Source organism: Sus scrofa, chromosome X, assembly GCF_054392235.1.
Source record: "Sus scrofa isolate SSC_HxYL_T2T_F1_AM1 chromosome X, Sscrofa_HxYL_maternal_Yorkshire_Landrace_v2.0, whole genome shotgun sequence".
NCBI classification, from domain to species: domain Eukaryota; kingdom Metazoa; phylum Chordata; class Mammalia; order Artiodactyla; family Suidae; genus Sus; species Sus scrofa.
Genome location: NC_139401.1, coordinates 112,866,814 through 112,883,297, shown reverse-complemented (window position 1 = coordinate 112,883,297; position 16,484 = coordinate 112,866,814). Strand labels below are relative to the sequence as shown.

Genomic DNA, 16,484 nt, shown 5'->3' with positions numbered 1-16,484 from the left:
AGATTGTTTTTCTATGATTATAATTAACAACCAGGTACACTATACTGTGTGAATCAATCACTACTCTTAACCTGTTTGGGGAAAACATTTCAAATGTCTGCTCTATTATTATCTTTTGACTGAAATACTCTTGTCCATTTTTGTAGCCCAAAGACTTCTGATTTTGAGCATAGAGTACTCCAGTGCTGCCAAGAAAGAGTACAGTTTGAGAAGGAAAGGTTTTTTAAAATTATTATCATTATTATTATTAAAAGGAGATGCACAGCTTTATATTCTGCTCCATGATTACCCAGCATTTGCTTACTTGCTCACTGTCCCCCACCCTTGCTCTTAATATCTGTAACATGGGGAAAAATGAATTTTCATAAGGAATAGTTCTACACTTTAAGTAAATAACTGAAAACTCACAATCCTAGTTTTGCCATTTTTGTCCACATTCATTAGACTTTTTTTGTGTGTGGTGTGTTAATTTACTGTTGCAAAGTTTTTTTCAAGGGTAGTTAAAAAGCTTTCAAGTATGCCAATGTAATGTTAGAACCTTTTAATGATAATAAAAGAAAGTCACAAGATGCATTTAAAAGGGGCTTCAGGTAATTTCTTAAATGAATCCATGCTCTAAATATTATTTAAAAGTTTTCAGATCCCCTAGAATGTTTTTGAAAAACAGGTGTTTCTGGAAAACAACTCAACGAACAAATGTTAATATTTGCATAATAAAATTAATAGAGTTTAGTCCCTAGAACCATGCCAGACAAGTAGTAGAAAACAAGTATTTTTTGAATACATGAATTAGTTTTTACCATTATTTATTTCTGGGTCCCCAGTATGAATTAAGAACATCATGTCATTTGACAAAATATACAATGGAGCTTTGTGGAATCATTGTGCCCTAAGATTAAGTGAGATACCAAATATTCAAACAAATAGATGTGTTAAAAAGTAAAATCAGATTATATGTAACTACCATTTCATTCAAAAGCCTAATTCAAAGTCTAAATACTCTAAATACTCACTTCTGCCATCATATATTTTAAGTAATGCTGACGTGATCATAGTTTCTCTATAGTCATTGTACCTTTCTGATACCTTTAAAATAAAGATTCTTGCTGAAGCAGAACAATCCAACATTCAAGTTTCTTCTGTACAATATGACTTTAAATTGTCAAACTGCAAAATATTCAGTTGATATATTGCCTCTAAAAACAGAAGGCTTAGTGGAAATATATTTTCCATGACAGCCTTAAAAATTTGGAAGTGGTACGAAGGTTTAGTATTAATATAACACATTTTTTCCATTTTATGTTAGAGATAGCAATTAGAATCAATGTAATTTTTATTGGAAGCTTGTTTTTCCTGGAAGTACCTCAGTTTGAGTTTTTCAGTATAGTTATTAAATACTTGGTATAGATTATGGTTAATAAATTTCTTAAGGTTCCCCAAACAAGTGATTTATTTACCTATTTATTTACTCACTTTACATACTTACTGACCTGAGGTCAAAAGAAGACCAGTACTTTGAATAATTCATACAATGATTAATTTCTTTAATGAGAACAAATTTTCTTATAATATTCACATATTCGCTCTAGTGCTCTCTCTCTCTCTTTCACATGTACTTTTAGAAGCAATCTCATGAGAATTCCATACATCAGTTATAAAACATGTATGATAATTCGATTGATATTATATATATCTTTAAATTCTTGTCAATTTACCCTTGAAAGTAGTAATCCATGCATATTTAAAAAAAAAAGAAGAAGCTTCCTATTCTTTACCATTTGGAAGACTGGTTTGAACTGGATTACTAGCACAGCTACAGACAGATTAAATGATGAATATTGTAAGGGTTGGAATTTAGCAATTATGATCAACAGCATATATACATATATACAGAGAGAAATATAGCTGCTGATTATAAAAAATTAAAAGGAATCAGATTTTAGAACTGCCCCATATACAAAAACTTCTTTAAATCATCTGCAGATTCTGAGTATTAGATTAAATCACTATTTTGAATGGAGATTACTTTTATGTCCTTGCCCTAAACGGTAAAACATTTTGAATCCTGGCTTAATGTATTATTTCTTTTCCTTTCTGTTTTCCATTGATTTTTTTAAAAAACTGAGGAAAGTAGATGTCAAATAGAACCAGTTAGAATCGTGCTTAGTTTGAGCAGGTGAATGTAATAAAAGGTTTCACATAGCTTTTGATTATTCCTCACAACCTTGATGGTCCACCTATATGTGTCTTTTCGGTATGTGGTACCCTGTTATGACAATTTATATAATGCATAGAGATTTTGTAGTTTGCTAGATGTACTATGGTACAATTTAGCAAGACCAATGAAATTGCTTGCATTCAGAATCCATGAAAAATAGGGCTGAGGAAATTGGAGTATGAAGGCATAAACTGAAAATTGTTTTATAATAATATTTGTATCAATTGTACTGATAACATTTCTATATATAATCAAAGCAAACTAGTTTTAATTGAAGATAGTAAATATTTTTACAGTTGATGTTGGATCACTAATGTTTTAAATATAATAATTTAGAGTCTGATAAATAAAGCCTGTTAAATTCTTATGTAACTTCAGGACTCATTTCTAGACCTGGAAGTATAATCTTGGATAATTTACAGCTTAAAAAAAATTCTGACTTTTACTTCCTGTCCAGGCCTCCACTTTAGGTAAACAGTAGCATATGGTGAAACATGCATATATGCCAACTAACCACTATCTCTTGGATGATGTTTTCAATGTGATGTAATGATTCTGAAATATTGGGTTCTCCATTCCCACCTACTCTAACTATATGAGTGGAGAAGGTAATTGGAAAATGGACACAGGAAAGTATATTAAATCCTCTTTTTTTCATATCAGTGAATCACACCCTGTGAAGCTCTTTATCTGAGCCTTCATATCTGTGTTTATGGTAGGTATGTGCCAAGATTAATATTTTTTTCTGGGAACTTATGACAGGTCTAGATGACACCCAAATATGTGAGTGAAAAGTTCCGTCAACCATCCAGCTGTTTGGGGTGATGCAAACAAACATCTGGTTGGTTGAGAGAATTTTTTACTTAGTCTCTGGATGTTTTGGAGTCATTTAACAGGCTGAGGAATCTTAGCATCTATGTCAAAATAGAAAGAAAAACAAAAGGAAGCACTTTAAAATACATGTGGAGAACCTTAAACACTCTTGGGTTACTATAATGTAATGAACCAAATGTCACCCTGAATCTACAGCCTTCTATGAAATGTGTAAGTAGATGTTGCTTGCATCCCTCAGCAGTGGCAAAAACAGAAACACACTGGCCTTTTCAATAAGCCAGGAAGTAAAACACTTTAACTTCAATTCTATCTCCCCCCTCCACCTCCAGTACTGATTCATCATTTAAAGAAATCGACTTAAAGAGTTTGATATGTTGGCTTCTTAAAATTTCCTGCACCTCACTATCCACTGATTCTACTGCCATGGAAACTAGATGGGACAGACAGCTGGGAGTCACTAATTCAGGATGGGAACCTTCTTGTTAATTTAATTTCACACCAGCCTGTTGGTCCCTGAGAGTAAGGGTAGAAGGCTGGGGGATTGAACTGGTGAGCAATAAATGATTAAGTAGAACAAAAATCAGTGCCATCTCTGTCATTTTCCTGAAGATCTCACTGCAACCCTCCATGTCCCTACTCAAGCAGTTCTTTAAAAATAGTCACAGAGATAGAGCTTTGATTTGCGCGTTCCTATTGGTATTTATGTGTACGCGACAGAGTGTTTTTTGTTCTATGAGGACATTCACAGCTGCAAAATAGTTTCATAATAGCTATTACAATGAAAAAATATGTTCGGTCAAATTATGATTTTGTAGATTTTGAAGACACCTAGTTAGAGAGAGATCATAGTAAAGTTAAATATAAATGATGCTTCAATTTTCCACTACGATTGGCTATTTTTCCTTTTCAAGTATAAAAACAATTTTATTAAAATATGCCCCATTTTTTATGAGACCAAACAGATTTGAATATGTTTATTTTTAAAACTGTAAAACACTCATTTTACCCATCACCATAATTCATACTGATTGTTTTAATTTTAATTGACTAAGTTGTCAGTTGATAAGTAGTCAACAATGAGGAAATTGCCTTTTAATGTTTCTCTTATTCTGTTGTAACATTTTTGTGGCTGATTATGACTTACAAAATTGAATTTTGGGATCACAAACTCTAATATGAGCTGAACTGCAATCCATGTTAAGCCTTTGCAATATTATCAGCTATGGGTTCAAATAAACTAATATTTTTTCTCTGAATTTATAGTTGTAAACAAATTTCTATATATACTATAGCTAAGTAAGAGCAATTCCCCAAAAGGATTTTGGTAAGGAAAAAAGGAATGAAGATCTAAATCTATATATTTATATGTCACCAGGTAATCTTCTGTTTTAAAATGACTAGAATTTCAAAATATAAATGTCCCAGACAGAATAATTGGAGGTAAAATAGTGATCTAAAAATTTAAGAAAAATAATATTTTCATTTTTACATTTTAAGGAATATTTTTGATATCAGTATCCAGTTGGTTATTGAATTGCATATATTTTAACTGCTTTAGTTTTGTTGCTTGAGCTTTATCTAAGTAAAAATACCAAAATATCTGGCTAAAATATGAGAAATTCAGTTAGTCATCATTATTGAACATGCAGATTTCCTAGTATATCTGTCTGTGTCATATTTTCAGTGTCATGTCGATTTCCTCTAACCCTCATCAGATGCTTGGCATTTGGATGTACGGTGAAAAAAAAAAAAATTAGTCATCAGGATAATTCCAAAGATCTGATCAATGAATTTTAATTGTTCATTCATTCAAATGATGTGGAGTTACAGCCTCAGTTTCCCTTTGAAATTACTATATATTTACTTTTAAATAGTTTTCCTATTTAAGATGGTACTGTCAACATTCCGACTGCTGATTGCAGATATATAGTGTGCGTGTGCATGTGTATGTGTGTGACTTTCAGTAGAACTCCTATATGGTTTTATTAAAGGAAATCCAGTTGCATTTTAATGTTTGGAATGACAGCTTAGTGTTTTTAACAGCCTGTATGAATGAGGGTTTTTTAAACAGCCCAAATAAAAGTTCATTGCTATCAGTTGGCATTCTTTAGGGAAAATCTGATTGCAGGCTAAGGTCAAGGAGAAAATTTCCCAGTTGCAAGGTTTTGTATAATTGGTGTATTCTAAGTGTTTATATTACTTCTAATGCCTCTATCTGGTTTAGACACCTGTCGAAGAGAAGGTGCCAGATTAGCTGGACAATTGGTTTATTAGGTATTTCAGTCCTGTATCCCAGCTGTATTTAGACATTTTAAGAAAACAGTTCAGAGAAATTAGAAAAAGATATTGCAGATGGCCTATCTCAGTAATCCAGGTTTTTTCAGCTACATTTAAAATTAAATGTCCTAAGAGATGATTAATTCAGGAAAGTTATTGATAATAAACTCATCTAATGCTACAATCCTTTGCACTTATGATGATGCCTTATTAAAGGTGTCTCAATCTTGCTAATTACCACCTGTGTTTAAATATAGAGGTGTATAAATACACTACAACCACACAGTGACTGGAAGCTTTCTAAACTTGAAATGTTCCTAGCTAACTCAATTGCTATCAACAAAATGTTTCTTATCAACGTTTTAAATTTATACTCTGTGTATTGCCCCCCCTTTCGCATTAACGACTCTATTTTCTTTAAATATTTTCTTTAAAGTTGGTCTGCTTAATTGCCAGTGTTTGAGTGATATTAATGTGTGACCTCCTGCTGTATTAACTAGCCTCCAAATATATTTGTATTTATGTGTTCGGGGATGGAATTTTTTTCCAAAGGAATATTTATTAAAAGTATATATGCATTTTTTGCCATGGATTTTGCAAGCATCATTTACAGAAACATACATCACCTCTGTGCTTACTGTATGCATGAAATGAATATATTTTTGTGATTGTGACTCATCTTTAGAGCTTTAACCAGTATAGGGAAGCATTGACAGAATTACTCTGCAAGTCAAATAAGAAACTCCTTTTATTAATTTCACTAATGAGATCTAGTAACCTCTAAGGGAGAAGGCTGTGCAGTTGATTGGCCAATTGATACCTATTGCTTCAACTTGAGAAAACTCTTGTACCTTGAAATACCAATAAAACCATTCTCACTTCTTCCTCCCTCCTTCCCTTTTTCTTTCTCTTTCTTTAAACTATTTCCAAGAGTTGAGGTAGTATGTAGATTTATGAGAAAAGAAGCTCTGGGATATTCACTAAAGTTTTGGGAGTGATTAATCTTTTTATTCTTTTTCTAAATCTGACCTACTTGTTAGGTATATTCTAGCAAATTGTAAGTATAATGTGAAATATTATTTTTATATTGTTTTTGGCTCATACAGTCTTCCAGTTATCTTGGCTAGGAGCTGAAATAATACACTGATTTTCTGGGTTGGTACCCTTTATTACAGATTTATTCTATGTATGTATCCATACATTGTTAGTACATCTGTGGTTAATCTTTCATGTTTAGTCTAATAAAATGTCAACACTTAGGTGTGACACCATTTATTTTTGGTTTCAAATACATGAGGTGTTAACACCAGGGTGCTACATTTTTTTCTTTGTTTTGTTCTTTTCCCCTATTTGAGATATTGCCTTGATGAAACATTGGACAACTTGTGAAAGTGAGGTAATTTTAATATAAACAATTATAATTCAGTGCAAGGGAAATATTTTAAGGGTAATTTAACATGTAATAGAGAAAAATTTAACAATGTATTTCTGTTAAACATGAAATAAAACGTGTTTAAGAAAATGTGTAAAACAGCAGTAGACTTAGTAAGAAGAGAACACTGGTCCTGGACATTTAGCAAAATACTTGGAAGTGCTTTGTTGTTGAAAAGGCAGAAGAAGAATCAGTGTTTACATAGAGCTCTGGGACGATGGGTCTTGAAATCTCAAGTGTTTTCCACAAAGACTCTCCAAGTCTCATGGACTGGCTTCTTTTTTTTACTGAAGACTTCAGTATTATACAGTTTTGGTTATACATCATAAAACAATCTTCATGAAGAAAAAAATCCATCTGTTCATTCATTCATTCATCCATTCACCAAAACTTTTTAAAATGCTTCTGTTTATCCGGTGATACAAAGACATAAAAAAACCTTACCATCTAATGGGAGAGACAGACATATAAGCATATTCTTATCATATAACAGATGCCCTAGAAGAGGAATAATTAGAATGCTCTGGAAGCTCAAAGGTAGATACAATTTTATAAAGGATAAAAGACATTTGAATTGGCTATTAAAGAATAACTAAGAAATTTTTAGTCAGAATATGGAGAACCATAGTCCACATGGCAAAAGGATTATGAAAGGCTAGAAGGCTAAATTAGCAATGGAAAATACCAACCCGGGGGAAATAGAATGTCATTTTTTTTTTCCTATTAAGGTCTGTGGAACAGACACTAGGGATAATGTCTCATTTCCTTCTATGTGCTTGACACACTTGACATACAGTGGATGCTTATACATATTTGTTGAATAATTGAATGTGTTAGAATTTTCCTGCATGGAGCGTTATACTGAAGAATGGTAGTTTTTCTGATGTTTATCCAAAATCACACAATGTACTACATTGTAGCAGAATCCATTGAATTAGATGAAGGGCTTTAAAGAGTGTGTGTGTTGGGGATGGAGGGCCACGGGTCACCATTTAGAAAGATGATACCTATAAAAAGGATGGATTAATGTGTGTTAAGAGTAGTAGTGATGGGACATAAGGGGCGATGTTGCAACTGTGAGCAATTATGAGGGTGTGAACTATGGCAGTGACAGTAAACATGGAGAGGAGGGGAAAAATTTGAAAGCCACTCATAAGGTAACATTAGTGGGACTTGGAAATTGACCTCATAGAGTTCCCTGGTGGCCTAGTGGGTTAAGGATCCAGTGTTTTCATGGCTAAGGCTCAGGTCACTGCTGTGGCACGGGTTCTGTCCTTGGCCCAGGAAGTTGTGTATGCCGTGGGCACAGCCAAAAAAAAGAAAAAGAGAAATTGATTACATTTAGAGACTGAGGGAGAGGAAGGAGTGACACTGAGGCTTTTGGCTTGGGAAATTACGTAATGCCGTTAAGCAAAATAGGTGACATAGAAGAAAAGGTCAGTTTTGGACCTGATAATGAGGTCAGGTTTGAATTTATTTAATGTGAGACACTATCTAGACATCCAAATGAAGATGATTTATCACAGATGGAAATTACCAAGCTGAAGATCAGGTCTGGAGGTAGAGATTTGTGTGTCATCTGTCAACATAGTAGTTGAAATCATAAGAATAGGAATGTAAGTTTACCTAGGGAGTGTATATAGAGTAAGAGAAGTTAGGATGAAATCTTGAAACACACTGAATTTAAGAGTTGGTGAAGTAATAGAACCTTCAAGAGAGAGCAAGTCAATAAGGTCAGAGAGGTAGGAGGCAAATAAGGAAATGATGAAGTAAAAGCTAAGGGAGGAAAGGATTTTGTAAGTACCATCTGAGCAAAGGCATGGAAAGATAACTCATAAGAGGAAATTAAAATGGCTAATAAATGTGAAAAAAGTTCAATCTTTAATTATCAAAGTAAATGCAAGGGTTTTGTTTTGTAAGATATTGCTCAGTGCAGTTACTCAAGTAACAAACCTTAAAGTTTTCTTGATTATTCTTTTTCCACACCTGACATAACTCTACCTTCAAGCAACATCCTGAGTCATTTTCTCCTCATTCACCATTAGTTTTTTATATCAAACTACCATCATATCTCATCTTGACTACTGAAATAGCCTCCTAATTGATGCCTCTATATACATTTTTGCTCCCATATAATTTCCCACACAGCAATCAGGGCAATCCTTTTAAAAAATAAATAAGATCTTGTTGTTTTCCCACTCTCTGCCCTCTGATGGCTGGCTTCTTAACACTCTAAAAATAAAATTTTAAAAATTATTTTGAAAATCTTTACCATGACCTACATGGTCCTGCAAGATTTGGTCCCTATTTATACAGTATTATATCTTATTCTTCCTACCAAACCTTGCTCATAATATTCTAGCCGCACTGCCTTCCATTCTGGTCCTTAAACATGCCATGCATTTATTTATTTTTTTTATTAAAGCACAGTTGATTTACAATGTTGTGTAAATTTCTGCAGTACAGCATGCCATGCATTTTTGTCTCTCAAGGCCTTTACACTTGCTGTTTCCTCTGATGTATTTGCTATTCCTGAAATGAATATTCTCAGTTCATTCAAATTTTTGATCGAACTTTCTTTCATCATAGAGGCCTTCCCTGGCCATCCAAAGTAATGAGTCCTATTATGGTTCTTTTTTTCTATGCTCTTATTTGCTTCTATTTGTCTTCATATTACTCATCACTGCCTGATTTCATACTGTATTTTTATTTAGATTTATCAAATCTACTAGCACATTGTCTCCCTGGGGGCATAGACTTTGTGTTTTACTCACTGCTGCATCAGTATCACTAATGCAGTACCTGGTACATAGTAGGTGTTTAATAGGTATTGGTTGAATAAATGAATGAATAATATGGACATGGCAAAATGTTAGTTGGCGTAGATTTGGCAGTTTGCTTCAAAAGCCTTAAACATGTCATACCATTTGACCCAGTAATTCTACTTCTAGGAATTTGTCTTGAAGAAATAATGTGAAGGGCAGAAAAAGCTTTACTTGTAAAGATTTTCATCAAACATTATTTGTAATAGTGGAAAAAATGAAGGAACTTAAATATTTAACAAGGGAAGTGCTAAGTGATTTATGGTACATTGAGACAATGTAATATTTTATGGCCATTAAAATGATGTTTACAAATATTTTATGATAAAAGAAAAATGTTTATGTTTTACTATTAAGTGATAAAGCAGGACACAAAATTATATCTACCCAATATGTAAGAAAGAAAAAAAAAAAGACTGGAAAAAGATGCACAAAAGTGCCAAAAATAATTATCTGTGTTTGAAGGAGGTGGATAATAAGTGATATTTTTTCTTTCTGTTTCCTGTATTTTTTCAGATTTTCTATAATAAGTGTGTGTAACTTTCTTTACTGAAAAAGATACATTTAGGAAACAAAGAGAAAACAAAAACACAAATATAAATATTGCCACTTTAGAAGTGAGTTTTAGGTAATAAATAACAAGAAGGATAAAAACCCATTCTTGAGAGATGGTGCTGGAAGTAGAGGAGTACACCAATTGTAATTGGGGGCCAACTTTTCTCTGGCTGCTTTATTTTGAAGAGGTTTACAGACAGGGAGAATAATTGAGGTCCACTGACCAGTCTCATCTTTACTCACTAGAGAACCAAAGAGGGTTGGGTTTATCCTGTCAGGATTTAAATAGTATGTTTGAAGAAGATTAGGCAAGTTAAGGCTTCTTCATATTGCTGTGGAAAGCACTAGTAATTTGCTTCATGTAAAACATAAGTGATTACTCACTATATTTCTTCATGTCATGTAGTAAAAACAATTAAGTGAAGTTAAACTATAGATTGCTTGGCTATTCAGCTACAATCACCTCTAATGGAAAAGAAGAAAAATAGCATTGACAAGCTTTGGCAGGTCTCATCATTAGAAGTGCCCATATTACTAGAAAAAAAAAAAAGTAGAAGAAGAAGAAGCTGAAGCCAATAATGTAAACTTAGAAATTCTCTAGGCCCTGAGGAAGAAAGTGACAATACAGAGTGTTGCAGCAGTAATTGTCTGAGAGCACTGATTATTGTAATGGGGAAACTGTCTCTGTTGTTAACACAATTATTTTCTACAAGGTCTTTGAGTAAATGTCCCATTATAAAATAGCATTAGGAATTTCAAAGGATGTGTAGCAATATGTAAAGATACACTCATTAGTAAAATAAAGTGTGACCTGTAGTAGCCCAAAGTCTGTTGAAAATAGAGGTAGTATTAATATAGGTGTCATAGTTAGAATTAGTTTATAATTAAGTAATTATTGAAAAACAAGTTTAAAAAGTCCTATTTTCTAAATGAATAGAAATTATACTTTTTAAATGCATCTGAGGAAGATATCTATCCATACACACATATATGCAATATATGTGTACTTATATTCATATATATGTATATATTTTTTGAACCAGACTTTTAGACCCTTCTGCTCACCTCCAATTTATGCACTTTATCTCCATAGCCGGTCTCAGATGATAGTTTTATTTTAAGAAGCTGAGAACTGAAGGGTGTGAAATATTATTCCCTAGGTGGGCCCAAACAAGAGGCAGTGGCACTAATTAAAGTTTGGGTTAGATGATCTTTTAATGAGCTGTTCAGGTTTGGATTTAGGACTCTGCTTGCAGGCTCTAGCCTATCTTCAAAACCAGTAGTTCTGTGAGATGCATTTCTAACATTTGTGGCTCCTGCTGTTTTTGCCTCTGGTAGGCATTATTTGGGTGTGTTCAGTGATGGTCTGGTCAACAAGTCTAACTTTTTTTTTTCTTAAGGGTAGAGTAACTAGCCCTCATTCAGTAGTTTCTTTTGTGGAAATGAACTCGAGTTGAACAAAGAGGTAAAAGGTGAGGAAAGTGGTACATGTTGGTAACTGGTAAGTGACGGCAAGTAACCTGGGGTATCTTATACAGATCGTGTGAACTAGTCTTTTCTAATCATAAATGGGGAGATAGATTCCTAAAGGTTTCAGTCTGAAGGCAATTGAAAAGTGAGCAGAGAACAGCAAGGTGATTTTACAGCCCTCTTGCTTCCCAGTGCTCTGTGTATTTCACCCAGGCAAAATGCTGCATATGGGGCAGTCTATTTTTTAAAGCAATTTTGTTAGATGCCTTGCAGAATCAGCTTGATGAGTATGAAGCCAATTTCTACAGACTTGCTCGGTATATATGGCAGAAGAGCCAGAAATACTTTTTGAGTTCTAGATCTAAGTACTTTCTGAAATGTTTTCCCTTGAAAGATTCTAACTTAGCATTATTATAGAACTACATGAACACTTGCGAAGAACCATGTCTTTTTTGAGCAACATTAACAGTGATGAAAAATGCACATTGGGCAATTAGATTGCAACTAATCAAGAGCACCACTTCAGTCTATTATGAATGATTTATATACAGTGTATTGGATATGGAGATCATTAGTAATAATATAATAAATACTTTATTGTCATTGCAAGGTCACCTTGGTGATCTTTGTCAAGGGTGACAATGATGTTATTGACCTATATTTTTTAAAAATTGCATTTAGATATTGTCTTCTGTCTTGATTTACTGTGTGGAAATTTTAAATTGTTTGCCCTTATTACTGAGATTCTGATTCAAATGTTTAAAAAATAGGTTTGGGAATTACTTGATTGATAAATTGGAGCCATCAGGTTAATTAAGTGCCAATCATAAAATATTGGAATGTTAATATTTTCCTTTTCTTTTTTTGGCTTTCATTCACCACACTGCCTTTTCCAAAATGGATTTTTGAAGAATTAAAAACATACAGCTTTTTTATATACTTGTGATATAAGTTCAGTTTAGAAAAATTAGAAAATGTGCTTTTTTATCAATATATTGTTAACATAGTTCTATGTCAATAAAATATATTATGTATATGTATACATGCAAACACAGAGAGAGAAAGAGAGAGACAGACATAGAGACAGAGACAGAGACACAGAAAGGTGAAGAAACAACCAAAAATTAAAAAAAAATTGCAACTCTCCCCTCCCCCAACTCTTCTAGAGTACAATTTAAAAGTAGCAAATTAAAGACATAGGTAAAGGTGATATGGAATGACAACATCCTAACAGTTCCCATATCATATTTAATGGCTTCTTAGTAAAACATCTTATGGTTGTTCTTTGATTTATTTAGCCAAACTCCATTTATTGGGCATTTAGGTAATTTACAGGATTTATTATAAAAATCATGAAAAAATTCTTATACATCATTGTATATATTTCTGATATTTGCCTTATAAATACATAAACATGGAGTAAGAGGATTGAAGGGAGTGCATGTTTTTAAGGCTTTCGCTACCTACTGACAAGATGCCCTCCAAAAATACATTACTGCTAAAGGATTTTTTAAAGTTCATATGTTAAACATTTATGTAACTTCATATTGGCCCCTATATAAATCAGAGAGAAGTGTATCTGTCAAGTGGAGTAAATTAATGGAGATCACTACAAGATATACTTCTCGCCTTACTCCCCAGTACCAAATGTGACATATAGACATGTATAGGTCATTGTATAACTTGAATAAGGAAGTCATGTGGGACTTTGGAAAGTGAGGGGACATGCATTCTAGTCCTTGCTCTGCCACTACCACATTATATGACTTTGTGCAAGCCATTTAACCTCTCTGGGCCTCAATTCCTAATCTTACAACGGAGTTGTTTTGAGGATTAAATGAAATGTGTGTATAAAGGTTTTCTGTAACTTATAAAGGATTATCTTAATATAAGAAATTAGTTATTGTAAATTGTTTACCTTAGTGAAAATGTCTTGAAACTGTGGGCATTTCCTCTCAAAATGAGTGGTATATTGAGGAAAAATTGAATAGTATTAATTTGGGAGAGTCTTTGTGAGTGTGAATTCCGTAGCCCTCTAGGTATACTCATTCATAATTAAGAAATTCTTTATTAGCAGCACAGTTAATATAATTGAAGTTTCAAGCAGCCCCCCCTTTTTTTTAAAGAAACTGACCCCTTTATTCCTTGTGAATTGCAAAATAAAGTCTTATATTCACAATTCCCATGCCCACTCCTACTCAGACCCCATGTGTCTCTTCTTTTCCCTCATATAAGGACTACTTTGGGCCTGCTTGTACATATATATGAAGGATAATTTGGCCTAATTTGTTTACAGGCATTACAAGGGTGACCTTTATTCAGCTGTCTCCTCTTTGATTTCCATAACTTCTGGACCTATCAAGGTATGTGCATTCTATACTGAAATTTACATTGGAAATTGAATACATAGATATATAATGCCAAAAAAATAGAATGTTCACCTTTATAATTAGTTATATTTATTGAGTGCCATGTAAATGAAATGCAATGTTTCAAACTTTAAAAAACCCATTTGGTCATTGTGTAGATAAGCTTGTGTCTGTATTCCATAATTGAGTCTTTGCAAAACCAATTGTTCAGGCTGCCCTCTGTATTTAAATGATTCTGTGGCCTTTAGCACACACAGCTACTAAAACTAAGAGACTCCTCAACTAACAGGAATATCTGCAGAGTACAAGGGAACAGCAGTGGCCAATGAGGGTGTTTGCTAAACCATTTAGTAGTTATCACTGACTGGAAATAAACATGGCATTTCACCCTATCAATGTCAAAATTTTTTTGTCTTTTTTAGGGCCGCACTCGCAGCATATGGAGGTTCCCAGACTAGGGGTCTAACTGGAGCTGTAGCCACCGGCCTAAGCCACAGCCACAGCAATGCAGGATCCGAGCTGCATCTGAGACCTACACCACAGCTCATGCCAACTCCGGATCCTTGACCCACTGAGCCTGGCCAGAGATCGAACCCACAACCCCATGGTTCCTAGTCGGATTCATTTTAGCTACGCCACTATGGGAACTCCCAATGTCAAAAAATATTTTCATTCGGATGATTTTACTGACACAACAAGTATTTGCCTCCTGAAATGAATATTTTAATTTTTTAGGAAAATCTGAAGTAAAATATCTGTATTGCCATGGCATTGCATTCTTTTATTTACCCTTCCATTTTTCCTTCCGTTCATTTATCCATCTATTGAACCATTCTGGGTGAATATCATTGTTTTTTCTTTTGGTAAATGTTCCAATTTGGATAGAATTCACCTGGAATATTGAGAAAATGATTGCTTCACTATTCAGTCCTCTGTTACATGGAATATGTGAGAACATATGGCAAGATGGGTGAGATTTTCAGATTAATCAAAATCTTCAGTTACTTAAAAGACTTCCCTCATTGGGCTTCATTCTTATTAAAAATATTCATCAGTGTTAAGTCCTTAGTAAGTAGGGAATAGGAAGTATTGATTTTTTTTTTCTTTTAATACCTGTACCTGTAGTGCTATGCATCATTACTCAAATATGAATTCTTACCCCACTTGTTTAAAAAAAACAAAAGAATGATCTGAATTGGTGATGTTTTTGGAATCACTTGATACTTTCTTCAATAAACATTAAACAATGAAATTACACAAAAAAATGAAATCTTGAAATCTTGGAATTTTCATTGCCCTTCAAAAAATATAATACAAATTCATTCAGAGTTGTGTTTTTTTTTTTTTTAATTGGGTTCCAGTTAATTGAGATTACTCTGCAATGGGAATTTAAAATGGATTTGTCAGTTTTAATTGTGTACCGTGGTTCTATTTGCTATTCTTCTAGAGGTATTGCCTTTTAGGGAATACCATTGTCAAAAGTTCAGATCACTATAGAAAAAAAATTAATAAGATCAGAAAATAAAATGATAGTACTGAGGAAGGAAGATGAGATTTTCACATATTGTGTCATTTATGAAAATAATTTTCTTAGTTTGGGGATTGTGAGTCTGTCAGTTGTGTAATATTAACTGAAAGGTATTTTTCCGTACTAAAAAGGTTTAAATGTGTGAAAAATGATCGTCTTGCAAAGCTAATGTGAATGAATAGATCAGAATGGAGGAAAAATGCCTAGCAGGCCAAAACGATGCACACTTATGAAAATAATTGGCACTAAATATTTAACTGGTTCAGAGAGCAGCTACTTTTCCTCCCTTAGAGAGACAACATGATATAGCCGAAAAGCCCTTGCCTGTCAATCAGAAAACATAGGCTCTATTCCCAGTCTCATATGAGTGATATTATCCCCCTAGGTTTCGGCCTCGGTTTTCTCAAATGTATAATAAAAACTTTTTTTGTGGACTGGGAGTAGTGTCAACTTTCTTCCTGATCAGTCTCTAAGTTTTAGAAAATTAAGGACTCTTCTTAAGTATGCAAAATAGAATCAAGATTGGCCGTTAAGTTGGAATACACGCACATGTTTAAAAAGTTGCTGCTTGTTTAAGTGGTTCAGTGCCAGGTTTAGGGAATTTATTTACTTTTTATCTGAAAGCGATTGTGTTTACTAACACCACTACTAACCCCCCCACACCAGTATTGGCATTATACTAAATAGATTCAAGTAGAAGTTTACTTCGTAGTCTCATTTTCGTCCTTAATAAAAACGCTTAACTTAGGGATGCTGCTATGTAGCTCCTCTGTCAATCTCTTGAAGTTCAGCTAAACTTTATGTTTTTTCCCTCTTGCAAGGTGGTCATTCAAGGTCAAGCATCTCTCTAAAATTTGGAATCAGCCAAGTGCATAACCCAATGACTTCAGACTCCAATGCTTTCAATCTGGCACCCTTCATGAGCATTGAGTTCATATTAAAGCACTTAAAATATATTCTCCTTCATCTACATATCACA

At 33.5% G+C, this 16,484-nt stretch overlaps 1 protein-coding gene and 1 non-coding gene across 11 annotated transcripts in view; both read left to right on the top strand.

Moving 5' to 3' along the window:
- The window catches only part of TENM1 (teneurin transmembrane protein 1), a 908,801-nt gene that overhangs the window by 119,226 nt on the left and 773,091 nt on the right, over positions 1-16,484 (top strand). For 8 of the 10 annotated variants that reach the window (XM_021080671.2, XM_085007211.1, XM_021080670.2 and 5 more), the window contains one exon: positions 13,905-13,971. The exons of the other annotated variants lie outside the window; for them this stretch is intronic. The gene's annotated coding sequence lies outside the window, so the exon portion shown is untranslated. The remainder of the gene's footprint in view (positions 1-13,904; positions 13,972-16,484) is intronic. 10 annotated transcript variants of the gene reach the window in all.
- MIR2483 (microRNA mir-2483) lies at positions 3,007-3,082 on the top strand. Its single transcript, NR_128449.1, has one exon. It is a non-coding gene; the product is annotated as a microRNA mir-2483 (primary transcript).